Source organism: Brassica napus, chromosome C2 (assembly GCF_020379485.1).
Source record: "Brassica napus cultivar Da-Ae chromosome C2, Da-Ae, whole genome shotgun sequence".
NCBI lineage: Eukaryota > Viridiplantae > Streptophyta > Magnoliopsida > Brassicales > Brassicaceae > Brassica > Brassica napus.
Window position 1 is genome coordinate 47,107,973 of NC_063445.1, and position 13,395 is coordinate 47,121,367.

General features: G+C 30.7%; 1 long non-coding RNA gene across 1 annotated transcript; it reads left to right on the forward strand.

Annotated features, from left to right (window-relative positions):
- The first annotated feature begins 7,186 nt into the window (after positions 1-7,186).
- Positions 7,187-8,713, forward strand: LOC125581979. Its single transcript, XR_007319807.1, has 3 exons — positions 7,187-7,236; positions 7,352-7,498; positions 7,682-8,713. It is a non-coding gene; the product is annotated as an uncharacterized LOC125581979 (long non-coding RNA).
- The last annotated feature ends 4,682 nt before the right edge of the window (positions 8,714-13,395 follow it).

Below are 13,395 nucleotides of genomic sequence, written 5' to 3' on the forward strand. Positions count from 1 at the left end.
ATTGTGTATTTTTGCATTTCCGGCTAACTGCTAATAACTTCGATTGTCTTTCCTGTTTTAAATATTAATTGCGTGTAGATCTTGGATTTTTCGTCACATTGATTTGCTTCTATAAAAAAATTTTGTTTTTTTTGTTTTCTTTTGCTTCTGTAAGAGAATATTATTTTCTTCTATTACCAATTTGTGTGCCAAATTATCCAACGCGTCATATATATGTTTACTATAAAAGTCATTCAATACATGGATGGAATAATTAGGGTCAAATTAGCGGGAAAATCATATGTAACGTTTTAAAGACAGTTTAAGATAAAGCGTAATATCTAGTTATTAATTTACTGTATTCATCCGTCACACGGTTTCGTGAGTAATCGTAATATATTTTTCTTTTCATTGTTCGACGAAAATAATAATTAAAAATGGGATAGTACATACTTATGTGTCATTTGCATGGTCTGAACTCCTTACTAAATGTTGACCAACAAGATAAATGCGATTTGTAGTCCTGACAAAAAAAGAACTGTTAGTGACACAGGCCGTGAAATCCGGAGCCATGCATTGTCTTGAAATTCAGCGGATTGGTATAACGGTCGTCACCGTTAACTTTTAACTTCCCATTTTTGATCAGCTGATGCCGTTAACCTTCATACGTTGTTCGTTTGGTGAATATACTACCAATGAGTGAAGACTGAGAGTTGAAAGTTGAAAGTTGAAAGTTGAAAGTTGAAAGTAGTTGAGAGTAAGTGGGTAAGGATAATATCGTTGCATCATACACCACCAACCATATAGTATTTTGTTTAAAACTTACTTTTATTTCACGAAATGTAGGTGGAACACATTTTTATGTCTGAAAAATGGTTAGACTACATGAGAACATACAATTAGTCTACCACGTTTTCGGTGATGTTCAAGGGGACCGATCTGTATGATGCAACGATACTTGATGTCCTAATGGTATTTGTAACCTCATGAAATAACAAAAAGATATGATAAATAAAATGACAAAGCTGTATTTTTTTAATCCAACTTGAAGAAAACAACTATGAACATGTTACATGTGAATGTTCAAAAAAAATGTGACATGTGATAACAACACGAATGTCTCAATTTATTTCAACAACATAGATCGGGCTTAGACGAGTATAGTTAGATAAATATACTTGCACCATGTAATCTATTAAATTGGGAATACAAATTTAAATTATCTAATCTATTAAAAAGAGAGTACAAATTTAAATTATTATTTAGTTTTGCAAGTTATTTACACTAGAATACCACTGATATTATAAATAATATTTCCCTAAATTAATGTTGTCTTTTCCGATTAATAAATGCATTTTCCTAATTTTAATTTAACCAACAAAAATGGCAACAATGACGACAATATTATGGCATCAATTAACTATAACGTAGTGTTTTCTTTTAATATAACCTATAAAAAAATATATTTGTTCTTTTTCACCCATAGCTAATCCACCAGTATACAAAGCAATGAAGAATTACCATTAGTTTTTCTTTTAATAATATAGATAGACAAACATGACAAATTAAAAAAAAAGAAAAAAAATGGACGTTTACATTTTTGTTTTTATTTAACTAAAATGCAAACCAATTATTGAATTACTATATTCATAAGTTTGTATTAATTTCGTTACTATTGACCAAAAATCAATTTACTATTTACTAAATTATCTACCTTTTTAAATAAATAAAATTATCTGTTTTGTTTTTTTTTTGGTTATTATTAGACCCAAAAATCAATTTACTTATTTGTTTTGTTATTATTAGCCTCAATTTGATTGTTCTACTTTTTTAACAAAAATAAATAAATTCAAAGTCAAAACAATAATATCTTTCTAAGTCTATCCATACGTAATCAATGAGAAATATTTGATATCACTATAAGATATAGAAACTGAATCACCTAATTTGTTTGAATAGAATAATTCTTTCTCCCTTGACTTGCTCTCCAATCTACAATAATTATAGGAATTAAATGTAAATAAATAATCCGATTTTTTTTGTCCAGTTACATCAAATAATTAGTTCACCAAATATCTATATCAAATATTGTGAATCGTTAGAATCCAAACTATTGCCTAACATTTTGCTAACCATAATATTTTATGCACCCAATATATTGTGCAATTTAATTCACGTGGTTTGCGGATATTCTCTTGCTCAAGGGTTTTAGTTTGCCATTATATATAGTTTCATTTCCAAACGCCTTTCAATATCACCTTCTATCACAAAGACAAACCACCATGTCAACAAACAAAAGTTTTATATTGCTTCACAAGGTTAAACCTTACAAAAACGGATGCGTGTGCAAGTTAAACTCATTCACTCGCCGAAACAAAACCCCCGTACCCCCGATAAGACACTTGAAATAGTCTTATGAAACAATAAGTTCTACGGTCGTTTAATTTTTGTATGTTTTTCATAATTATGGTTTCTAATACGCTTTTAAATATTTTCAGGTTGGTAAAATACATGCATCATGCACAAAAACTCACATGTTTCGGACACAACGTAACCTTCCTATTGGAGAGTGGCTGAAAAAAGTAAAGGCCAATATTGAATTTATAGTAATCAGTGATTAGATGATTAACGGATTTCATGGTTGTTTTGTATATTGATTAACATCGACTTCATCGAAGAAGATAGAGAGATAGCAAAGGGGATTCACCGACAGATAAAAAAGAAAACAAAGATAGAAGTGGTTGTTAGCACGTTGCCAAGACACATTTTGTTATTAGATTTCCCGGAAAAAAAAATAGTTATAGATGAGCTTTGAACTAATGGCCATTAACAATTATTGGTTTTACAAAATTGTTAAATAGAATGTGCAGAAACTAAAGTCCATTATTAATGTTTTTATCAGATAAATTAATTGAGTTTTTCATTTTATTTTCTTTAAATTTTAAAATTTTAATATCTATCATTATGTTATATTACAAAAACTATGTAATAAGAATATAATATTTAATACAAACACAAATAAACTACTGAAAAGAAATATCCGCGCGGATCAGGTCTGGTTATCCTTTATATACTAAAGCACAAGTCACATGGCTAATCAGATTTGGACACATGACATGTTTCACAAAAAAAAAAATCAAAACAATTTTTCAAAATCTTTTCGATACTAACTTTTTCGGAAATTCTAAATACCCAAGTTCCTAAATTTTCTCCTCCATTATCAATGATAAGATCACGATCTAAAACTATATTTATTTGTTCTTCATCCCTTTTTTCTTCTCCATTGCTTCATATTCTCTCTGTTCAGATCGTTTACTGATGCAAAATAATTTCATACAAGTAATAATCTATTAATTTTTTTATTTCAGGTTGAATATTGCATGTGAGTGTACACCTGTTTTAAAGCTTTGTCAAAGCAAGATACGTAACAATAAGTATCTTCAACTCCTTATCTATATATGTTGTATTTACAAATATGTTATTTCCATGGTTTATGCTGCAAAATCTGAGTAAACGAAAAAATTAAGAATCAATCTTTATATTGTTCAGTTTTTTTTTAAACTATTTTTGTTTGCTGCAGACATGTAATCAAACCAAAGCTAAAAGAAGAAGAAGAAAATATGAGCAATCAAAGAAAAGTTTCGATGAGATATGTTCTGAGTTAAGTTGGCCAAGGTAGAGTTGCAGAACAAAGGTAGAGTTGCAGAACGTTTGACCTTTCAGAATTCAGGTATACAATAATTTATTTATTTTTAGTCTTTACAACTTTTAGAAAAGCACATTACTAATCATTTTCTGTAATTAATTTTGAAATTTCTCAAGTTTTCTTTACAAAGTTCCTAGGTTTAAAAAAAAACTATATAAAACAGAAAATAATTAATATATTAGATAAAAATACTTTTCCGGAAACCTTTAAATAATAATTTAAGAAAACAGTTCTCATTTTGACAAAACAAACTAAATTTGTAAGTTTTAATCTTAAAAAACAGAATAAGTAATGTGGATAAAAAATCAAACTGAGTAAGATTACAGTTAAAATTTTAATTGTGAAAAATCTAAATTTTAATCTTAAAAATCAAATGTAATCGCAATAGTTTTCGAAAATATTGCAAACATGTAACTATTTTAAAAATAATATCAAATTTCATGTTTAATCCCCTCCCTCTTTCAATATTTTTGTTTAAATTTGAATGCATATTCAGGTCATATAGAAAATATTTGACAGAAAATATTTAAATTCTGATTGAAAATTGTAACATTATCAAATAATTTTAAAGACAGAAAATGACCCGTGCTAGGCACGGGCAGTGATACTAGTTATCTTATAATACGAAAACTGATCTGCTTATTTAGTCTTATGGGAGGATTAAGCGCGTGTGAAACCAGCTGGGGGTAGCACACGGCAAACTCTAATAACCTGACCAAGTCTCAAGGTAATCTCTGATGAACCGATTGTGATTTTGGCAAACTAAGGATAATTAGATGGAAAACAATTTCTTAGAGAAAGTAAATGACAATTAAGCCTTTTTACAAAAAAAAAAAAAAAAAGACAATTATGTGCTTATAAATTCTTGGACGATTTATGACATTTTCATTATTTTACTATTACAAGAAGCATAATTTTTCTTCTTCGTGACATGTCACATTTTTATGTAATTTGTATTTGTTATTGAGAAATTCTGAGGGTTTAGAGTTCACAGTTATACTTTTAAAATTTCTCATACATTAACTATGGTTTATTCATATTAAAAACAACTCAACTCTAATAACAATACCAACCAAGTCCCTTGGTGGAAATGAAAAAGAAAGTTAAGACAAAATGTAAAGAATTTGAGAAACTTGGTTTGAGTTAATACTTGTGAAATTTGTTATGTATATATATATATATATCATTATTTAAGTTTATAGAATCACGGGGATGATGAATAAAAAAAGACGATTCTACTAACAATTTTGGTCAACCAAAATTAGGGGTGTTCAATCCGGATATCGGTTCGGTTTCGGCTCGATTTTTCGGTTAGTAAAATATAACTACCATTGTAAATCGATATTTACTTCGGTTCAGTTCAGTTTATATACCGTCGGTTTTCGGTTTATTCTGTTTTATACCAAAACATAATTATTTAGTTTGAGATCGTATTATATAAATTTTAGAGTCATATTGTCATCCAGTCATTTACTAAAAAAATATTATGTTTTCAAATAAAAGAAAAAAAAACGCTTATACCTTCAGATGAAATAATCAAATTTAGAATTAAAATCAAAGCTTGAAATTTTGAAAATAAAAATAAGAAACAAAAGAGAAGTATGAAAGAAAAATTTTTCTACTCTTCCATATTTAGTGTTCATCAATAAAAAAAAGTTGTGAAGAATTTTTTCTAGTTATTATTCATCAAATTTATAACCTTCACTTCATTTAATCAATGCTAAAGAAAAGCAAAATGATTAAAAGAAGAAGACTAAGAAAATAAGAAGCTTCAGTTGCGATGAATTTTTCTTTAATTATATTTTAAGTGTTTTTTAAATTAGGATTTTTTATTACTATAAAAAATATGGTAATAATTATTAACAAAAGAATAACTTATATAACAAATAGATTTTCATGTGACATTATAAAATATGTACATATTTACATGTTTTTACTTTTGATCGGTTCTGTTCGGTTTATTCGGTTTAATCGGTTATAAACCAAACCATATCCAAATCCTACGGTTTTTATAAAATCATATCCATTCGGTTTATATGGTATATACCAAAACTACGTCATATTGTCTATTTCGGTTTGGTTTGGTTTGGTCGGTTGGGTTTTACTATATTGGACAGGCCTAACCAAAATTATTGCGTTGTCACAAATGAATTTGACAATTCCGCATAAGATTAACCAGATCATATACATATAATTAATGAAATACGTAGCTTTTAGTTCCTCTACATGGTGTCCAACTTGCAGCTTCACTCATTCTAGATCAAATATTTGGCAAGTAAATTGAATGATACAAACGAACGTTTCGTCAAGTGCCAAAACTCTACGGTAGTTGACAAATCATATCACATTAGTGCACCGAACTTAATCACTAGGGTTAATAGATGGAGTATTTTAAGCCTAGAGGACATAACCTTAAAATGATACAACTAATCTTTTTCTAATAACAGCTAAGCATTCCCACTTCTTCTCGAAGTTCAATTTATCGTTTTCAAATTTACCAAAAAAATCCCAAAATTTGTAGGAGGATTTACCAAATATGACTCAAAACTTTATTTTAAATGCAAAACTATATCCAAACTTTAATCAAATGCAAAACTAACCTAAAAGCCTTGTGAAATTATAGTCAGTCCCTTGTGACCAAACAAAAAAACAGAACTCATTTTTACGAATATAGTCCCAGAAAGTCGCATGAGTCTTATGAAATATTGTAAGTCGTCTTCCAAGAAAGTCTTATGGTATAGTTGATCTTAAAAATAATTTATAAATTTTTTTAAAAATATTTTGACAAGTGAAAAAATTAAAATCATGTAATTATAAACATTTTCAAGTGATATAAACTAAGATATAATAAAATTGAATAGTTTTCAACATAAATGAGTGAAAGTAGTTAATCATGATATTCTTTGGCTTAGGGTTTGACAACATATGTTGTAGTATTGTATGTATTCTTAGGGTTAGGATTTGGAAAGATTAAATATTTTTTTGGAAAAATTAAAATTTTACCTATATGTGTTTATTTCTGTATATAGTAAACACTTATTAAGTTTAATTTGATTTTATGAAGTGTTTAGTTAGTTAATTTAGTTTAGGGGTTATGTTTAGGGCCTAGACGACTAACATGTAAGTCGTCTGGCGATTAGAAGACTTCTTTGAAAGTCTTGTAACCCCGGCTAAAAATATTTCAGTTTTCCGATAAAAATATTTTAGTTTCCCGCTAAAAATATTGAAGTCTTCTGGGCGACTTACAAGTAAGTCGGACTTACAAGTAAGTCGTCTAGTAAGTCTTCTGATAAAAAATATTTAACCTTATTAAAATTTTTTTCTCCATATATAAAGAAAAATTTACACATTTTCTCTCCTCTTCACAAATGGCTGCAACAAAAATGGTATGTTCCTCATTCTAAAACTCTCGAACCTCTCTCTAATCTCTTTGAACTTATAAACACCAAACTTTATATCAATATATTGTTTTTGTCTCATGTCTTTCTCACTAATTTATCTTGTTTTGCAGGTTTTTCATCACATGGTTCTCATTTTCCACTCATTTAAAGGTAGATCTATTAACTTTAAATATGTATTTTTGTGTGTTTATATAAAGGTAGATCTATCTAATCTTCCACTTATTTTCTCTGTTTTTAAGCCATTTGAACGTTTTTAAATATGCAGGTTTTTCAGATCTGGAAGACTTCTGGGCTATAAAACTTCCAGAAAACTTCCAGAAGATTTCCAGGACGTCTTCCAGACGACTTTCAGGAAGTCTTCTGACGGAGCCTTCTCCCATCTCTCCCTTTCATAATAGATCTAAGTGTTTTGGTAAGTTTTTATGTCTGATTTTCCCTCATTTGGTAACCTCCTGTTGCATAAAGTTCATACCTTTTTCCCAAACTAAAACTCTTCTAACCCACTTAAATCTCTTTGAGTTGAAAACACTAAACTTTATATGAATTTTTCATATTTGTCTCATGTCTTTCTCACTAATCTATCTTTTCGTTGCAGGTTTTTAATCAGTGGTTCTCAACTTCCACTTGGATATGTACTTTGTGTGTTCTATAAAAGTATATATATCTAATTTTTTACCCATTTTCTCTGTTTTTAAGCCATTTGAACGTTTTTTGATATGATATGCTGGCTTTTCAGATCTGGGTTTGATAAACATGTTTTTCAGCTCTGGATCAGACTTTGGAAGACCTATGGGAGTCTTCTCGGAAGTCTTCTAAAATATAATGTGCTAGAAGAATTCCAGGAAGTCTTCCAGACGACTTCAAAGAAGTCTTCCAAATGACTTCCAAGAAGATTCTTTCATATCAAGTGGAGTCTAAGCTTATCTTTGTAGAGGAATGATCTATAATAGTTTTTTTGTGGTCTATTCAGAGGCGTGCCTACAGTGTATTGAAAAAGGCACTCGTCTTAGGCCCCCGATTAATATGAACTTTTTAGGGCCCCAAAATTTAAAATAATTTCTAATCTAGTTGTTTAAACTTATTTTTTTAAGAACCCTTTCCACATAGTAGACTAACTAACCTTCTGAATTCATGTGTTTTTTCCTATATGACGTAATATAGCATAAACTTATTCTTTTACAGTGTTAAACTTGTGTATTTGGTGAAAGTGATATATCATATTGCAAAATTGTTTTCATTATAGTTGTAAATAAGTTTATTTTTAAAATTTACCTTAGGCCCCTAAAACTCTTCGCACGGCACTGGGTCTGTTTTGTGATTTGCATATGTACTCCTTTAGTTTTGACTTTTTTTTTGTAAATTTAAAGAGATATTAATGAAAAAGTTTGGTAAATATGTTCATTTTCCACTTCAATAGCAAAACACAATAACCCAAAAAATTAATCAAATTTATTACAATTAAGGGAGAAGAATTCTCAAGAAAACTTAGTCAAATTCACAAAAGATAAAACATTATATAAGTTCAAAGCTAGAACACTTTCATTAGATACAAAAGTAAAAATTATATCTTATGATCTGAGAAGACACATTAAAACATGTTACTTGATATTCTTGATGTTACTTAACACTTTTGAAAATTAAATTAACATATTTTAAAGTTACTTAACAAATTTGCAAAAACTAACGTAGAAGACTTCCACGGAAGTCTTCTCAATTAGCTAGAAACTTTACTAAGCATGAATGTTGGTAACCTAATAAATATCACCAATTAAGTTATAAATTTCATTCAATAGCTCCAATATTGACTAATATACATGAATTAACAAAAAAAAGTTAAAAAGTCTTTATAGTTTTAGAGAAAAGAAAAGTTTATTAAACATTGACGCAGACGACTTCCACGGAAGTCGTCTGGTAGACTTTTTGGAGTCGTCCATTTAGGTTAGGTTTGCAATTGATTTTTAACCTAGATGACTTACATGGAAGTCGTCCATCTTTATTTGTTAAAAAAAACAATTCGAGACGACTTCCATGTCAGTCGTCTAGGGAAAACATGTTAGTTTTGCATTTGACCGGATTGTGTCAGAAATTTGACTTTCCCTGGACGACTTACACATAAGTCGTCCGGTAGAAAATTAAAAAATAAATATTTTATTATACCTAGACGACTTCCATGTAAGTCGTCTCTGGTTAGTTTCGCAATTGAAAAATAAAACAAAAAATATTATTTTTTTCTAGACGACTTACATGGAAGTCGTTCAAGATAAGCAAGGTTTGACCAGAATCTCAGAATAAAATAATGGACAATTTCCGTGTAAGTCGTCTGACGGACGACTTCCGTGTAAGTCGTCTGACGGACGACTTCCGTGTAAGTCGTCTGATGGACGACTTCCGTGTAAGTCATCTAGACAAAAATAATATATTTTTTGTTTTATTTTCAATTACAAGACTAACCTGAGACGAGTTACATAGAAGTCGTCTAGGTATAAAAAAATATTGATTTTTTTTAATTTTCTACTAGACGACTTACATGGAAGTCGTCTCGATTTTTTTTTTAACAAACAAAGATGGACGACTTCCATGTAAGTCGTCTAGAAAAACACATTTAAAAGTCAATTGTAAAATTAACCTCTGCATTGACCAGAAGACTTCCATGTAAGTCGTCTACAGCCAGACGACTTACCCGGAAGTCGTGTGGACGAACAAATCTGGAAAAAAACTAATTTCATAGTTTCAACCAGTGAGATAACTTGTTTAGCACACAAAAGTCTTCTCCACGCATCCAAAATCTCAAACAAATGTGACCCACCAAGAATCGTAAGCTTCAATGGCTCTATGAACCATAAAAATTTTAGAATCAAAATCTTGGGTTTTTTTGGATGAATATGGAGAGAAAGTAAAGAGATGTTGTTTTTAGTTCATAAGAATTGAGAAAGAAAGAGTGTAGATTGATTTTTAGGTGCATTAAGAGCTTCAAATTGGTTGTTCATGGTGGTTGGTGTATTGATGGCAATGACAATATTCTGAATACTTGAGGAAGATGAGGGTGATAGAGTAAAATATGCATTTTCAAAAAAAAAAAGTGATGGCATTTCCGTGAATAATCTAAACTTTGGGGGTGAAAGAGGCAAGTCAAAGTTCCAAAAAAAACATGAGTTAGTTTTGTGTTTGACTTCAAATTTTGAGTCATATTTGCAAAAACCCTAAATTTGTATTCGTTTCTAGGTTCCTTAATTTTGTTATATTTCATTATATAAAATTTGATGTCTTAAATTTAGTATACTAGTATCTGTTGGACAGTTTTCTAAAAAGAAAAAAAGAAGAAAGTATGTGTTAGATCGGACAGTCGATAAATTTTTTTTTTTTGATGATCTTCGGATCCGGAGCCTCGAGAGGATCCGGTTAGCGCTAATGACCGTCCACCGGAGCTTAGCCGGGGAGCCCACCGAGGCATCCAGGAGGGCTGGTGATCACCCCATGTAAATCTCACCAGTGGCCACACGTTAGCGGGCTTCTCCGTATTGGACCCGAAGATCTCTCAAGATAATCACCTCCCAGCAGCACTCGAACCCATGACAGTCGATAAATTTTACTACGTATAAGAACTGGAACTTGAGAATCTGAGAAACGTGTTAATAATATGAAAAACTGATATAGTCAACCGGGCCTCGTGGTCTGGTGGTAAAGGAACCTCGGCTGAGGTGCCCGCCATCACGACTTCGAGCCCCGGCCACAGCGGATTTAACATCCCTTCCGTTGGGGCGCTGGACCCCCTACGGAGGGATAGTTGGGAATATGGCTGCCCTGATACAAGAGTTATCAAAAAAAAAAACTGATATAGTCCAATTGTTATGGACTTTCGCTTCAGCCTTTCACTTTAGATTTTTGGCTTTACAAAATATGGCTTTAAGAAGAGTGTGGCTTTAAAAATTGTGGGAACTTTTCACAAAATTAACTACTATTCAAAACACGTAGATGCTAGGATTATATCACAAATAAAAAAAATTCATATAAAGAAAGAAAATATATAATTACTATTTAAAATGTAACTATTAAACAACTAAGGCTTCAAATGTTTACAACCGCCCCGCCCCGCACCGCAGTTAACAGTATCAAAAATCTCTACATATACCATATATCTATACGTTTTTATAACTATTAAAATCGTACCGCAGTTGAACCGCTTGTCCCGCACCGCTCAAACCGCAGTCACCATTCGGAGCCTAAGCTTTTCTTTATTAATTACTAGGGTAAACCTGCCATACGGGCAGCGAGTAAATAAATTAATAATACAAAATTAATAGATTTTAATTTTACTTTTAGATGCTGATGTGGAATATACTTTAAGCTTGATATATATAATTTTTATTGTGTGTGTTTTATGTTAGCATTTGTAGGAGATGTTTATAATAAAGTTTATGGTTTTTAAGAATGATTGGGCATATAAAGATTATATATGGTAACATTTATTATGAGGTTTTAGCCTATAACATATTATATAGGTTTGATGAGATTTAGTTGTATGTTTTTTTCTATTATTTATCAGTTTTATAGAATTGTATTTAATTTAAAGTTTTTTTTATTTCTAATTATTATTAAAACTTAAGATATATATATATTTTTAAAATCTATTGTTTACTCGGTCGTTTGTAAAGCATGATAATTCTTTGTACCTATTAAAAATTAAATTCTATCTGGGTATAAAGTTAAGATATTGAGATTTTGGATAGAGATTAAAAATATAAATGAATGAAATCTACTTCTTTACCTTTTAAATGTACTTTTAAAAGAGAACATGTCAATACTAATCTAAGAAAGTAAAACAAAACTAATAGTGGTCACCTAGGATGAAAATGATTATATCTATTGTCCAAACTGACCAATATTCTCCACGTCTATATATATTTTTACCATTTTCTTCACATTTTTTTCTTCCTTTGTTCACTTCAAAAAAACATATTTTTTACTAGGGCAGTATTCGTTGTAAATTCGTCGTAAACAGGGTGTTACGACGAATTAACCTCGAAAGCCGTTTCGTTGTTAAACGTTCGTCGTAATGGAGGTTTCGTCATAAACGACTCGTTACGTTTACGACGAAATATATTCCTCGTAAAGCGCAGGGAAAGAATTCGTCGTAAACGACACGTAAGATTTCGTGGTAAAGCCCACGTAATGATTTCGATGTAAAGCACACGTAAATACTTTCGTTGTAAATCACTCGTAAACATTTCGATGTAAAACCCTCGTAAATATTTCGATGTTAATCACTCATAAACATTCGATGTAAACTCCATGTAATATTTACGAGGAGTTTACATCGATTCTTATTATATTATTATTAATTAGTATATAATAAATTTTAATTTATATTTAATATTCAGAATTTAAAATAATTTTAATTTTAAAACGAAATATGAAATTGAAAAACATATTTTAAAAAGACATTTAAAAGTCATACAATAATATTTAAATTCATAATACAAACATAAATATAAAAAAAAAACTACATATCCTCGAAGTAGTTGGTGGGGTTGCTCGGCTGTTGACGGGTTGGATCGGACTCTTGGGGATCTCGTACTGGCAACCCAAGTGCGGCTCGTCTCTCACTCAACATTCTCTGCATAACCGGGTTTCTCACGGCCATCACGTCTAGCAAATCCTCAAGAGAGTCTAAACGAACCTGCTGGCTATCCATTCGAGCCTTCATCTGAGCAGTCTCTTCATCCCGTCTCGAAGTGCATGACGAAGTTGTCCTTGCAACTTCGTTAACAGAGCCTATACCGACTATCCGTCTCTTCTTTTTAGGAGCCACCTATAAAATCAAAACATATTTTAATATAGCTAATTATGTTAAAATATTTAAAATAATGTAAACAAAAATTTTAAGTTGTACCTCTTCGAAGATTCTGTCGGCCTCTTCGGTGGACAATGTGACTGGTAATCCATCGGGAGACTCCTGGGTTAGTTGCGTCTCCCGTTCTTCAATCCGACCAGCCACTGCTTGGAAGAGTTCCTCAGATGCAGGATCCACAAAAACTCTGTCGGATGTGGCGTGAGTCATCTTGAATAGGTCAGACAGAGATGGTAAGACTCCCGTCTTCTCGAACTACAAAAAAAATAATTAAATATTAAAATTATATTAATTGAATATTTTAAAATATATATTTAAAGCAAAACTTACAGCTTCTAGACGGACTCTTGTATGAGGTTTTTGTCCGGTTCTGTGAAGCATGGGCAAATGACCATCTTTATCCTTCGTCCTTCGAGAAGCCGAGCACGAATTAACCTTTTTGATCGAAGAGGGGTGCTCCC